We start from the raw sequence: 13,207 nt of genomic DNA, 5'->3' as shown, positions 1-13,207 counted from the left end.
GCTTTTTTGGTTGCACAACACTTTACACTTTTTTCTTCTTTCGTGACTTATTGCGCCGTTATTCTTGCTCCAGTAACTGCATCCCGTTGTCTTGAAGGTATCAGCATTCGACTTCCTTTGTCTTGAAGGTATCAGCATTTGACTTCCTTTAACATTTTCAGCCAGGATGTACGAATTCTGTCGTTTTCTTCGCAATCTCGGTGGTAGTTCATTTCGGTAACATTTTCAATAATCCCGGACGACGCCACCATATTGTACTGGTTGTTACCTATCTCGTTTCTTGATAACTGAATGATGTGGAATCTTACGCGGTATATTGTGGTAGGACCACTTTCGCACAACGTGTTTGTAAGTGATAATAATACGAGTAGTTCCAGCACAATTTCAGCAAGGCTTATTTATTAGTAGCTGCCGATAGATTACACACTGCAGATCTCGTTTGTCTAGGGGTTTTGTCTGCAAAACATTACTCTAACTAGCCTGGCCTGGGTTTTCTTCTTGTTTGAAATAAACACTACCGGGTTCGAATTACTTTCGGCTAAAAATAATATTTATTCGTACTCTTTGTTTAGTAACTACAATATATTCTCTTCGAACATTGATACCCTAAAAATGCATTATACTGTACTGGTCACTTAAACACGTCCATCTCCCTCCAATACCGACAAAGAAGTGGCGTGCAAGCCAACATGTGCCCGGAAGTTGCAGACATTCCTGCATTCCAGATTCTTTGGTCTTCTGACCTTAATACACTCCAAAGACACATATAAATAAATACCTATAGATATACCACATTTATCATCTCAAACAAATCCATTATTTATCATAAAAGAAAATATTCATAAATAAATAAATTAAACACATTGTATGGCAACATAATGAAGTTACCTTAACTCTCTACTGTGGGCATCGTACTTTTCGCATGAGATAAACTTTATCTCTGACAGTTAATTACATTACAATATTCAGTATGAAATGAAGCAAAACACTTGTCATGTCCACCAACATTGCACCTATCACAAATTTTTGTTGTTTTTTTCTTGCAGTAAGCACATTTCTTCTGTGTTTTACTTGGCACAAAGAAATGATTTCCTGGATCTAGTCGTACATCTGTGCTCACCCATCCTCCCATCAATTTGCTTCCTTGTGCTCCTCTTTGTTTTGGTACTGATCCTTTTTCCTTTGATAGAAAAAACATCACTATTCTCTGTCGGACATCCAAAAGTAAGAGCTTCTCATTAGAGTTAGCAATTTGGTATGCACGCCATGTGTTTACTATGCAGATATATATCATCTGTGTGAATAATGGCCACCACCATTTCTTTGACCTTATCCTCGTCCTATAAAGTGATATCTGCTTGTCCAGTAGATATATGGCACCCATGTGGGCATTGTATTCTTCAATGATATGTGGCAGTGTAACAGATATTTCCTTTTTTTTGCCCGTGAATATATTTTAGTAGAACTCAAGGAATAATAGTACTGTTATTTGTCACTACACATACTGGTTTGTTGTCACTCCATTTCACAACCAGAACTTCATTCTCTTTGTCAAATATGTAGTCATAGAATCCTCGTTCCTTCCTTTTGCCATTCTTTTCGAGTCAATCAAAGGACATGCATTAGTTCGGATCTCTGTTATTGTTCCTGCAGCTTTCATTTTACTCTTTCCGAGTGTGATCAGTGTGTCAACACTGGTGAAAAAGTTGTCAAAGAAAAGCTTATAATTCGGATACTCTGATTCTGGAATAATGGTTTTTAGTTCATTTATTACCCTTGCACCTAAAGGCTCCTGTTTGTTGTCAGTCTTGCTACAGTATGGTGAAAAATTATAAAGAAAGCCATTGGAACTTGTAAGACACCAAATTTTATATCCAAATTTGATAGGCTTTTCCCTCAGAAACATTTTAGCTGAATGTTTGCCATAATAATGTACCATTATTTCATCAGTTGAGAGTTCTGAATGAAATACGCCAAATTTACCAAATTCCTATTTCAGCATTTCAAATTATAACCTCAGTTTGTACATCTTGTCGTTTCTGTCTATTTTGGAGTTGTCATTGAGATGAATGAATCTCTTTATTTCCCAAAACCTATTTCTTGACACGGAGTTGAAGACTAAAGGAACACCGACGTCAGGAGCCTGTTCCCAGTACTTATTCTTGTGGGGAAGCTTATGATAACCACTCAGAAGTAGTACGCCAATAAATAATTTTAGTTCTTCTTTGGTTAGCAGAAAATTTATTCTGTTATGTTGGCAAGCATAAATTTCGCTTTGTTCAATAATAGTATCCATTAGTTTCTTAGAAAAAAAAATCCTCAAACACCTGGGGCACTGTGTTATTTGCTAGACATTCCGCATCATAATGTTTGTTGCTCTTCCCTGGTTCACTATTGTTTGTGTACGTTGGTTGACATTTATACCACTTACATATATATTTTTTTGTAGATAACATACCACTTTCTCCTCCACCTCCCAACACTTTCCTTCTTTTGGCTTCTGGATGTACAACTGTAGCATTAACTTCATCTCAGCTGGTTGTGAGCTCTAAAGTACCGGCGTCATCTTGTACAACAGTACATTTTCGTCAGTGTCTTCTTCATCTGTTATTACATCTGCATTGGGTGGAATAATTGCCAATTCTGTATATCATCTTCATCGTCACTCTCTTGATGGTTCTCTAGTTCTGCTAGAATTTCTTGAAATGTAAGTTCACGTGGCATGTTTTTGTCCTGTTGGAATCGTAAAATTCGAATAGAATATGAAAAAAGCAGATATAAAGAACATAAAATGCAATTCTTCTCTGTATATTATGTGTATACAAGAATAGGGCACATCAACAATAAATAAATGATTTTTTTATATATATATATATATATACAGACACACACACACACACACACGAAAGGATGTGCGTTTTAAGGGAGAGGGTAAGGAGTCATTCCAATCCCCGGAGCGGAAAGACTTACCTTAGGGGGAAAAAAGAACAGGTATACACTTGCGCACACACACCCATATCCAACCACACATACACAGACACAAGCAGACATTTGTAAAGGCAAAGAGATTCGGCAGAGATGTCAGTCAAGGCAGAAGTACAGAGGCAAAAATGATGTTGAAAGACAGGTGAGGTACGAGTGGCGGCAACTTGAAATTAGCGGAGGTTGAGGCCTGGCGGATAACGAGAAGAGAGGATATACTGAAGGGCAAGTTCCCATCTCCGGAGTTCTGACAGGTTGGTGTTAGTGGGAAGTATCCAGATAACCCGGACGGTGGAACACTGTGCCAAGATGTGCTGGCCGTGCACCAAGGCAAGTTTAGCCACAGGGTGATCCTCATTACCAACAAACACTGTCTGCCTGTGTCCATTTCCCCCCTGCGGGTTCGGGGGTTAGAATAGGCCCGCGGTATTCCTGCCTGTCGTAAGAGGCGACTAATAGGAGTCTCAACTGTTTCGGCCTTTAATGTGATGGTCCCCATTAGGGTTTGACCTCCAATTTTCCAAATTCAACGGAAGTAAGAGCCTTTTGGGGAAGGACCCCTTACGTGGTGCACCATCAGTCCTCTGTGCCCTAAGACCTTGGCACTCTTTATCGTGTGGGTGTCGTAACTGCACCCTCCATCCCTCATTTTGGGCATACACACCTGATGGATTGTGTAAGTTACGCCCTTAGTGCATCATCATCTGCACCCACGATCACTATGGACTACCCATGGCACCCAAAATCCAGCACGGTAGCCAGCCCGTTGTGGTGGGGTCGTCATGTACCCTCTAGGTTGTAGCCCCCTGACAACACAGGGATCGTACTGCCGATGCCTGAACTGCCGCCTCCCCACGTAAGCCTAGGAGTAGATGCCCGTCTCTCCGGGGCATCAGGACTCCCGGCAACGGCCATCCTGCTAGGTGGCCTTTGCTGTGGCTGGGTGCCACCCGTGGGGAGAGCCCCTGGTCGGAGTGGGTGGCATCGGGGCGGATACCCCGCAATGAAATGGGTACAATCTCAATCCGGCGGTCGCACGACCACCAACGTCTCTAAGCGCAATAAAGTAGACTTTAACGCTGTGGCATATAACCCCAAATCGTCCCCTTCCCTAGCCACGCCCTGGGAGGGACGCAGGGCTGCGGACAGACAGGAGCCATATTCACCGCGATATCTTGTGTGCAGCAGAACTGATGGGGATTCATTTTTGGGGACTAAGCCTCTGTTCTTTGTGACCCATCTTGAATATAAGTTCGGGGAAGTGGCCCCTCTTTCCAAAATGCGGAGCGGGGCCATTTTGATACAAGCACCTTCCTCTGCACAGTCAAGGGCGTTGCTCGCCTGTGAGAAGCTTGGTGACATACCTGTTAACGTCACTCCCCATAAGTCACTAAATTTGGTCCAGGGGATTATCTTTCATAAAGATCTTCTGCTACCGTCTGATGACGAGCTACGGGAGAACCTGGCACGACGAGGTGCACACTTCGTTCGTCGTGTCTTTAGGGGACCCAAGGATAATAGGATCGCTTCCGGTGCTTTCATCCTGGCCTTTGAGGGCAACTGCTTGCCTGAGAAGGTCAAGGTCATGATCTACCGGTGCGATTTCAAGCCCTATGTCCCACCCCCTATGCGATGCTTCCAGTGCTGGAAATTCGGGCACGTGTCCTCCATATGCACTGCCAGCCCCACATGTCGCGATTGTGGACGACCTTCGCATCCAAATGCTCCGTGTGCTCCACCTCCCACCTGCGTTAACTGTGGGGAGCATCATTCTCCCTGCTCGCCAGATTGTGCAGTCTACCAACGAGAGCGGAAGATACAAGTAATTAAGACCCTGGACCGTTTAACTTACCAAGAGGCGAGGAAGAAATTAGAATGGCTCAACCCCACACCTATGTTGAGGAGTTATGCTGCTGTAACACTGCAGCCACCAGTTCCTGCAAAGACTCCTTTGACAGTTGGCCCACCGAACAGTCATGTTTCGCCTGCCCCACCACCGGTGGGGGCCACTCTCTCTTCCACTGCTCCCAAAACACACAGTTCGGGAGCAGTGCGCCCCAAGCAACCGAGGACGTCGGTCCCCACCTCTCAGCCGGAGCGGCGACAGCCCTCTCTGGCTCCTCAGCCGGGGAAGCGACAGCTCTCTCCGGCTGCTCAGCCGGAGACGCAACAGCCTCCTCTGGCCTCACTTGTTCGGAAGGGATCCCTTGGGGGAGTCCCTTCCAAGGACTTCCCCAGTGTCTCACAAGACACTAGCCAGTGGCTGAAGAAGCCACCAGCTGCTGGTCGAAGGGCTTCACGCTCTTCCTCTGTTCCTGATAATGCGTCAGGAAAGCCCTCCCAGCATGCCAACCCTCCTCCGAAAGACAAGAGAGAGAAGAGGAAGCTCTCCAAGAAGGATAAGGACCCAGTGGTTTCCGCACCAACGCTTCCTGTCAGCTCAGCCTCTGAGGATGAGGTCGAGCTCTTTGCGTCCCCTGATGACCTGGATCTCGCCGTCTCCTCAGAAACGATGGCCGTAGCGATGTCCGTCACTCAGTTGGTGGCAGCATGTGACCCTGCCCAGTAATTTGCCTTTTCAGTGCCTGAATGCCTCTACAGGACACGCTTTGTACAATCCTCCAGTGGAATTGTGGCGGTTATTTTAGCCATCTACCTGAGCTGCGTCAGCTTGTAAGCTTGACACCTGCTTTATGCATTGCTCTCCAGGAAACCTGGTTCCCGGCAATGCGGACCCCTGTCCTCCGTGGATACAGGGGTTATTACTGCAACCGAAGCACTTACAATAGTGTGTCAGGTGGAGCCTGCGTGTATGTCCTTACCTCTGTATATAGTGCTCCTGTGCCCCTTCAAACATCTTTGGAAGCTGTGGCTGTCCGCGTAAGGACTACCCAGGACATAAACGTCTGCAGTGTCTATCTCCCTCCAGGTGGTACAGTCTCCCTGACCGAATTGGCTGCACTTGTCGCCCAACTTGCCACGCCTTTTCTTCTCCTTGGGGATTTTAACGCCCACAATCCCCTGTGGGGTGGATCGAAGATTACTGGCCAAGGCAGAGATGGCGAGAATCTCATCTCCCAACTTGATCTCTGCCTCTTAAACACTGGCGCTGCCACGCATTTCAGTGTGGCACATGGCACGTTCTCGGCCATAGATCTGTTGTTGTGCAGCCCAGGGCTTTTACCATCGGTCCACTGGAGAGTCCATGATGACTTGTGTGGTAGTGACCATTTTCCCATCTTCCTTTCACTACCCCAGCGTCGATCCCATGAACGCCTGCCTAGGTGGGCATTTAGCAAGGCAAACTGGGAAACATTCTCCTCTGCTGCCACTGTTGCATCTCTCCCCCACAGTACCATCGATGTGGTGGTTGAGACACTGACTGCAGCGATTGTTTCCGCTGCAGAACGTACCATTCCTCGTTCGTTAGGGTGCCCCCGGCGAAAGGCAGTGCCTTTGTGGTCTCCGGAGGTCGCTGAATCCATTAAAGAACGTCGGCGGGCTCTTCAGCGACATAAGTGGCACCCGTCTTTGGAGAACCTCATTTTCTTCAAATGTCTCCGTGCTCAGGCACGGCGGCTCATCAAGAGTCGGAAACAGGAGCGCTGGGAGAGGTACGTTTCCACCATTGGTTCCCGTACTTCACCCTCCCAGGTGTGGATGAAGATTCGGCGCATCTTTGGAGTGCAGCACTCTACAGGTGTCCCAGGGCTTACCATCAACGGGGCGGTATCCACCGATGCTGATGCAATCGCCAAGCATTTCGCACAGCAGTATGTTCGGGCCTCTGCGTCGGGGAATTACCCGCCTGCGATTTGCGCGCTTAAACGCCAGGAGGAAGGCAAACGGCTTTCTTTTGCTTCTCGCCACCCTGAGACGTATAACGCCCCATTTAGTTTGTGGGAACTCCAAAGCGCCCTGGCACAGTGCCCCGATACGGCCTCTGGGCCAGATGGCATCAACAATCAGATGCTCAAACACCTGTCCCCGGTCTGTCAGCGATGTGTTCTTGCCGTCTTCAACCGCATATGGGGTGATGGTGTCTTTCCGTCGCAGTGGCGAGAAAGTACCATCATTCCGGTGCTGAAGCCTGGTAAGGACCCGCTTACTGTGGATAGCTATCGACCCATCAGCTTGATAAATACTCTGTGCAAGCTACTGGAACGTATGGTGAGTCGACGGCTGTGTTGGCTGCTCGAGTCTCGGGGTCTTCTGGCTCAGTGCCAGAGCGGCTTCCGTCAGGGCCGTTCCACCGCCTATACTTTGGTCTTTCTTGAGTCTGCAATCCGCACTGCTTTTTCCAGGCGCCAACACCTTGTCTCCCTCTTTTTCGACCTCTCCAGAGCATATGACACGACGTGGCGGCACCATATACTCGCCACGTTGCACGGATGGGGTCTCCGGGGCTCTCTCCCCATTTTTATTCAGAATTTTTTATCTGTTCGGACATTCCGCGTTTTAATTGGCACATCCCATAGTTCACTTCATATCCAGGAGAATGGCGTTCCACAGGGCTCAGTATTGAGTGTGCCCCTTTTCCTTGTGGCCATAAATGGCCTTGCAGCAGCAGTTGGGTCGTCTGTCTCACCCACGTTATATGCTGACGATTTCTGCATCTTGTTCAGCTCCTCCACCATTAGTGTTGCAGAACGTGGGTTGCAGGGAGCCATACGCAAGGCGCAGGCATGGGCCCTATCTCATGGGTTTCAATTTTATCCTGCAAAGACTTTTTTTATGCACTTTTGTCGGTGCCGAACTGTCCATCCCCACCCTGAGCTCTATCTTCAGGATGCCATTCTCAAGGTTGTTGACACTTACCGTTTTCTGGGATTGCTGTTCGATGCCCGGCTTACTTGGCTTCGACATATTCATCAGCTCAAGCGTCAGTGCTGGCAGCATCTGAATGCCCTTCGCTGCCTCAGCAACACAACTTGGGGTGCCAATCGTAATACGCTGCTGCAGCTCTACAAAGCCCTTGTGCTGTCCCGGCTTGATTATGGGAGTGTGGCGTATGGCTCAGCGTCGCCCTCAGCATTGCAACTGCTGCACCCCGTTCACCACTGTGGGGTTCGACAGGTGACAGGAGCATTCCGCACCAGCCCTGTGGACAGCATACTTGTGGAGGCAGGTGTACCTCCACTGCGATTGAGGCTCCAACATTTACTGGCCGCTTATGCTGCCCATGTTTTTAGCTTGCCTGGTCATCCAAACTATCGTCTCCTGTTCCCACAATCGGTCGTCCATCTTCCTGAACGTCGGCCCCGGTCAGGTTGTACGATCGCGGTCCGCGTCAAAGAGCTTCTCTCTGGGCTTACGGTTTTTACAGTTCCACCTCCTTTCCGGGCCACTTTGCGGACACCCCCATTGTGTGTTCCTCACCCTTGCCTTCGGCTCGACATGGCACAGGGCCCGAAGGACTCCGTCCCTCCAGAGGCCTTCCGCTGCCGTTTTTATTCCATCTTGACCACGTATCAGGGCTCTGGCATTGTATACACTGACGGTTCAATGGTTGCTGGTCGTGTCGGATATGCGCTTACTCTAGGGGACCATTCTGAACAACGTTCCTTGCTGGATGGCTGCAGCGTTTACACAGCTGAGCTGGTCGCCATCTTTTGTGCCCTAGAGTATATCCGCTTCTGCTCAGGTGAGTCCTTTGTTATCTGTAGCAATTCCCTGAGCAGTTTACGAGCTCTCGACCAGTATTTCCCTCGTTCTCGTCTGGTGATGGCTGTCCATGAGTCCCTGCATACTCTTGCACGTAACGGCCGCTCTGTGGTCTTTGTGTGGACCCCAGGCCATGTTGGGATCCCCGGCAATGAGAATGTTGACCGCCTGGTAAAAGAGGCCATCAGTAAACCACCTATGGAGATTGGCCTCCCGGCGACTGATTCGCGGGCACTATTACGCCGCAAAGTTTTCGAATTCTGGGACACTGAATGGCGCAACCTGCCCGTGCCAAACAAACTCCGTCGTATCAAGGAGATGACGACTGTTTGGCGGTCATCCCTGCGAGCCACCCGCAGGGACTCAGTCGTCGTTTGTCGGCTCCACATTGGCCACATCCGACTGACGCACAGTTATTTACTGTGTCGTGAGGATCCTCTTATTATGCGTTCAGTTAACTAAGTAGAAATTAGTAATATCTTATCTCAGTGAGGAACTTGAAACTTTCAGGACAGGTCAGGAGCATGTAGAGGTGCTCTTCCTCTACTTGAAAAGAACAGTTGACCACACACTGAGTAGATAGGTTCCTAGTAGAACAGTTCATAATGGGATGGAACCTCCGTGGTATACAGTCACTGTAAAGAAAACGTCTAAAGGAACAGAGATTACTGCATAATAGGTGTAAAACAAAGTGTAGGATTATAGATTGAGAGACGCTGGATGAAACATGTTTGGCTGTCAAGAGAGCAATGCATGAAGCCTTCAATGGCTACTGTAGCAGAATATTGTCAAATGACATTTCACAAAATCCAAATAAATTCTGGTCGTATGTAAGGGCTGTTAGTGGCACAAAAGTTAGTGTCCAGTCCCTAGCAAGTGAGACAGGAACTGAAATTGAGGGTAGCAAAGTAAAAGCTGAAATTCTGAACTCGATTTTCAAATGTTCCTTTGCAAATAAAAACCCAGGAGAACTGCTCCAATTCAATCCTCGTACACTGAAAAAATGAACGAAATAGGTATTAGTGTCAGTTGTGTTGAGAAACAGTTGAAATCATTAAACAAAGCTCCAGACCCCGATGGAATCGCAGTCAGATTCTATATTGAATTTGTGGCTGAGCTATCCTCTCTTCTCACTGTAATCTATCCAAAAAACCTTACCCAGTTTTTGGAAAAAGTTACAGGTCACACCCGTCTACAAGAAGGGTTGTAGGAGTGACAAAACTACCATCCAGTAGCCTTGACATCGATTTGTTGTAGATTCTTAGAAAATATTTTGAGCTCAAACATAATGAGGTATCTCGAACGGAACTACCTTCTCAATATCAACCAGCATGGTTTTCAAAAACATAGATGATATGAAATCCAACTCTCACTTTTCTCACATAACTTGCTGAAAGCATTGGATCAAGGCAACAGGTAGATAGTGTTTTTTGATTTCCTAACAGTATTTGACTCTGTTCCACACCTACACTGACTGTGAAAAGTACGATCATATGGGGTATCAAGTGAAATTCATAACTGGATTGAGGACTTTTTGATAGGAAGGACACAGCATGTTACCTTGGATGGAGAGTCATCATCAGATGTAGAAGTAACTTCAGGTGTGCCCCAGGGAAGTGTGTTGGGGCCCTTGCAGTTCTTGTCCATTAATGACCTTGCTGTAAATCAGGATTTTTGCAGATGATGCAGTTATCTGTAATGAAGTGCTATTTCAGAGAAGCTGCATAAATATTCAGTCAGATCTTGATGAGATTTCAACATAGTGCAGTGATTGGCAACTTGCTCTGAATGTTTAGAAATGTATAAACTTAGTATCCTGTGACCATAATATTGGTGAGTCACTGTCGGAATCTGCCAACTCGTACAAATACCTGTGTGTAACACTTTGTAGGAATATGAAATGGCATGATCACATAGGTTCAGTTGTGGGTAAAGCAGGTTGTAGACCTTGCCCTAGACTATTGCTACAGTGTGTGGGACTTGTACCAGATAAGACTAGCAGGAGACATTGAATGTATACAAAGAAAGGCAGCATGGTCACAGGTTTGCTTAATCCATGGGAGAGTGTCACAGAGATACTGAAGGAACTGAAATGGCAGACTGTTGAAGACAGGTGTAAACTATCCCAAGAAAGTGTATTAGCAAAGTTTCAAGAACTGTCTTTAAATGATTACTCTAGGGATATACCACAACCCCCCCCCCTCCCCCCCCCCCCCCCCCCCCCCCCCCCCCCCCCACATATTGCTCTCACAGGGGTCGTGAAGATAAGATTAGGATGATTACTGCTCACACAGAGGCATTCAGACAAATTCAGACAATCATTCTTCCACGCTCCATACATGAATGAAACAGCAAGAAACCCTGATAACTGGTACAATGGGACTTACCCTGTACCATGCACCTCCTGGTGGATTGCAGATTACAAACGTAGATGTGAACTGACAGTCTCTTACATGTGCATGAGGGAAACATCTAATCACCTTTATTTTACCAAGACAAAAATTATGATTTACTAAAGTTTCAAACCTTGACAGGAAATAATGGATTAGGCTGTCCATAAATTATAAACTAACATTATTGTGATGATGGAAAGTCTCATATAAAGACGTGAAACAAATACTAACAAAGAGATAGAGGGGCTGGCCAGTACAGCCAATAGATACACAAAACATAACAGAAAATTTACGTATCGTAGCTTTTGGAACTTTGTTCCTTCATCAGGGAGGAGAGAGGGGAAAGAAGGGGAAGAAGAGAAAGTGGATTCAGTTACTCACAACCCAGGTTATGAAGCAACAGGGTAGAGGTAAACAGGGAGGGTAGCAAAGATGGAGGCATGGGTGTATACTCTACAGTATGTCAACATGTTGCCTTGACCTGTTTGATCACCAGGTCTGGCTCCAATTCAGTGCACACGGGACATCATCGAACAACTCCAGTGTCTCCCAAAAACAGCGTTAACCATCCCTGTTTCGATGACAATGTGAAACAGGCATGGAACTTCATCCCACAAACTCATATCCAGCACAATGCATGCATGTTTGCATGCTTACATTTGGGCAGTTACACTGGATTTCAATGTATTAGTGTATCACATTTGCAATGGTGTATCTCGCACTTATATTATCCTGTGATCTTGCAACATTAATCACTTAAATAAGTTACTTAGACATATATGTTCCTGAAATTTCATTACTCTACGTTAATTACTTTTTGGTGTTGCAAATTTTTTTTTTTGCAGTGTACATGATGACTACAATAATACATTATAATGTTTCTCCAGTGGTTTCAACATTAACTTTTTAACAGAAAAGATTTTGCTTACAGTTCATTTTTTAGTTAACATTTCTAAACTTTTTAACAATCCATATTAAAGCTAGCAATAGTAACTATATTAATAATTGCTGCTGTAAACAGTTACACATATGGACATCAGTTTTGAATAATGGGTTTTGAGTGTAAATAATGTTTTATGTAAGTGTTTGTATTGATACTTAAAATTAAATGTCATGTAATGAATGTGCAGATACTCATATAAAAAGTTTTGTTGGATCAAGTTATTTACGAACGCGATGTCCTGTGTTCTTCCATTAGAGAATGAGACTGTATTGTTTATTGGTTTCATTACAAAATGCTAATAAGCTTTTAGTTAGAAAACCTTCTATAACTAGAATTATTAATATGAGAAAAATAGGAACAGTGAAAGAATGGAAGATCAGTTGCAGAAACAAGAGTAGCTCTGAGTTGCAAGAGTGGTTGCTTTTCCCACACATGTAATTAACTGGCATTATCGCCACTATTAACTTACCATGGTTTCACATCTCATCTGTTCATTGTTCCCCATGTCCTGCCCTTCTGTTCCCCCTTCCTATTAGATCATATATGCCTCTGTTACTGTAATCGGTATGTAAACAATAATTATCACATGACCTTTTTTTGTTACAGGTTGTAATATTTGACATTGCAGCTTTTGAAAATGGAGCAGGATGTTGTGCCCTCTCTCCTATTGGAGTGTTTCTCTGTGATCAGAATTGGAGGCAGACAATTCACTTGAACGTCTCGACGCGCAGGTCACCGAAGTGGCGTCAAATCGAAAGACCTGCACCAGGCGAACGGTCTACCCGACGGGAGGCCCTAGCCACACGACATTTCCATTTTTACTTGAACGTCCATTGCTGTTGTTGATGTCTTTGAATCATGTTGGTTCTTTGTGATTAATAAAAAAATTATACAATCCAATGGTTTCTTCGCCTTGTCTTTAAAAATTCCAGACCTATTGTGCAAACACATATTTTGAGAGTTATACATCTGAGCCTTTTTGTGGAAAGTGCGTTTCACACATACTTTCAAGATAAATTGAATAATGACCCCCATTTTGTGTGTTGGGGAAGATAATTTGATACAGCTAAATGCATATACGGGTACACACATTTGCTCGCGCCTGAGACAAAGTGAGAGTGATTCAAAGGAAGAATTCACTACTTTTTACCTACTTTCTGAATAACTCGTACTTTCGTCAGAAATGTCACACTGCAAAGTTGATTAGGTAAAGGGACAAAAATGA

At 45.4% G+C, this 13,207-nt stretch overlaps 1 long non-coding RNA gene across 1 annotated transcript in view; it reads left to right on the top strand.

Moving 5' to 3' along the window:
• LOC124596141 overlaps window positions 1–12,650 on the top strand; it is a 28,025-nt gene extending 15,375 nt beyond the window's left edge. The window contains exon 3 of the long non-coding RNA XR_006978285.1: window positions 12,589–12,650. This is a non-coding gene — a long non-coding RNA (uncharacterized LOC124596141). The remainder of the gene's footprint in view (window positions 1–12,588) is intronic.
• The last annotated feature ends 557 nt before the right edge of the window (window positions 12,651–13,207 follow it).

Source organism: Schistocerca americana, chromosome 2 (assembly GCF_021461395.2).
Source record: "Schistocerca americana isolate TAMUIC-IGC-003095 chromosome 2, iqSchAmer2.1, whole genome shotgun sequence".
Taxonomy (NCBI): domain Eukaryota; kingdom Metazoa; phylum Arthropoda; class Insecta; order Orthoptera; family Acrididae; genus Schistocerca; species Schistocerca americana.
Note: the sequence above shows the minus strand (reverse complement) of the source record. Positions and strands in the feature narration are given on the sequence as shown.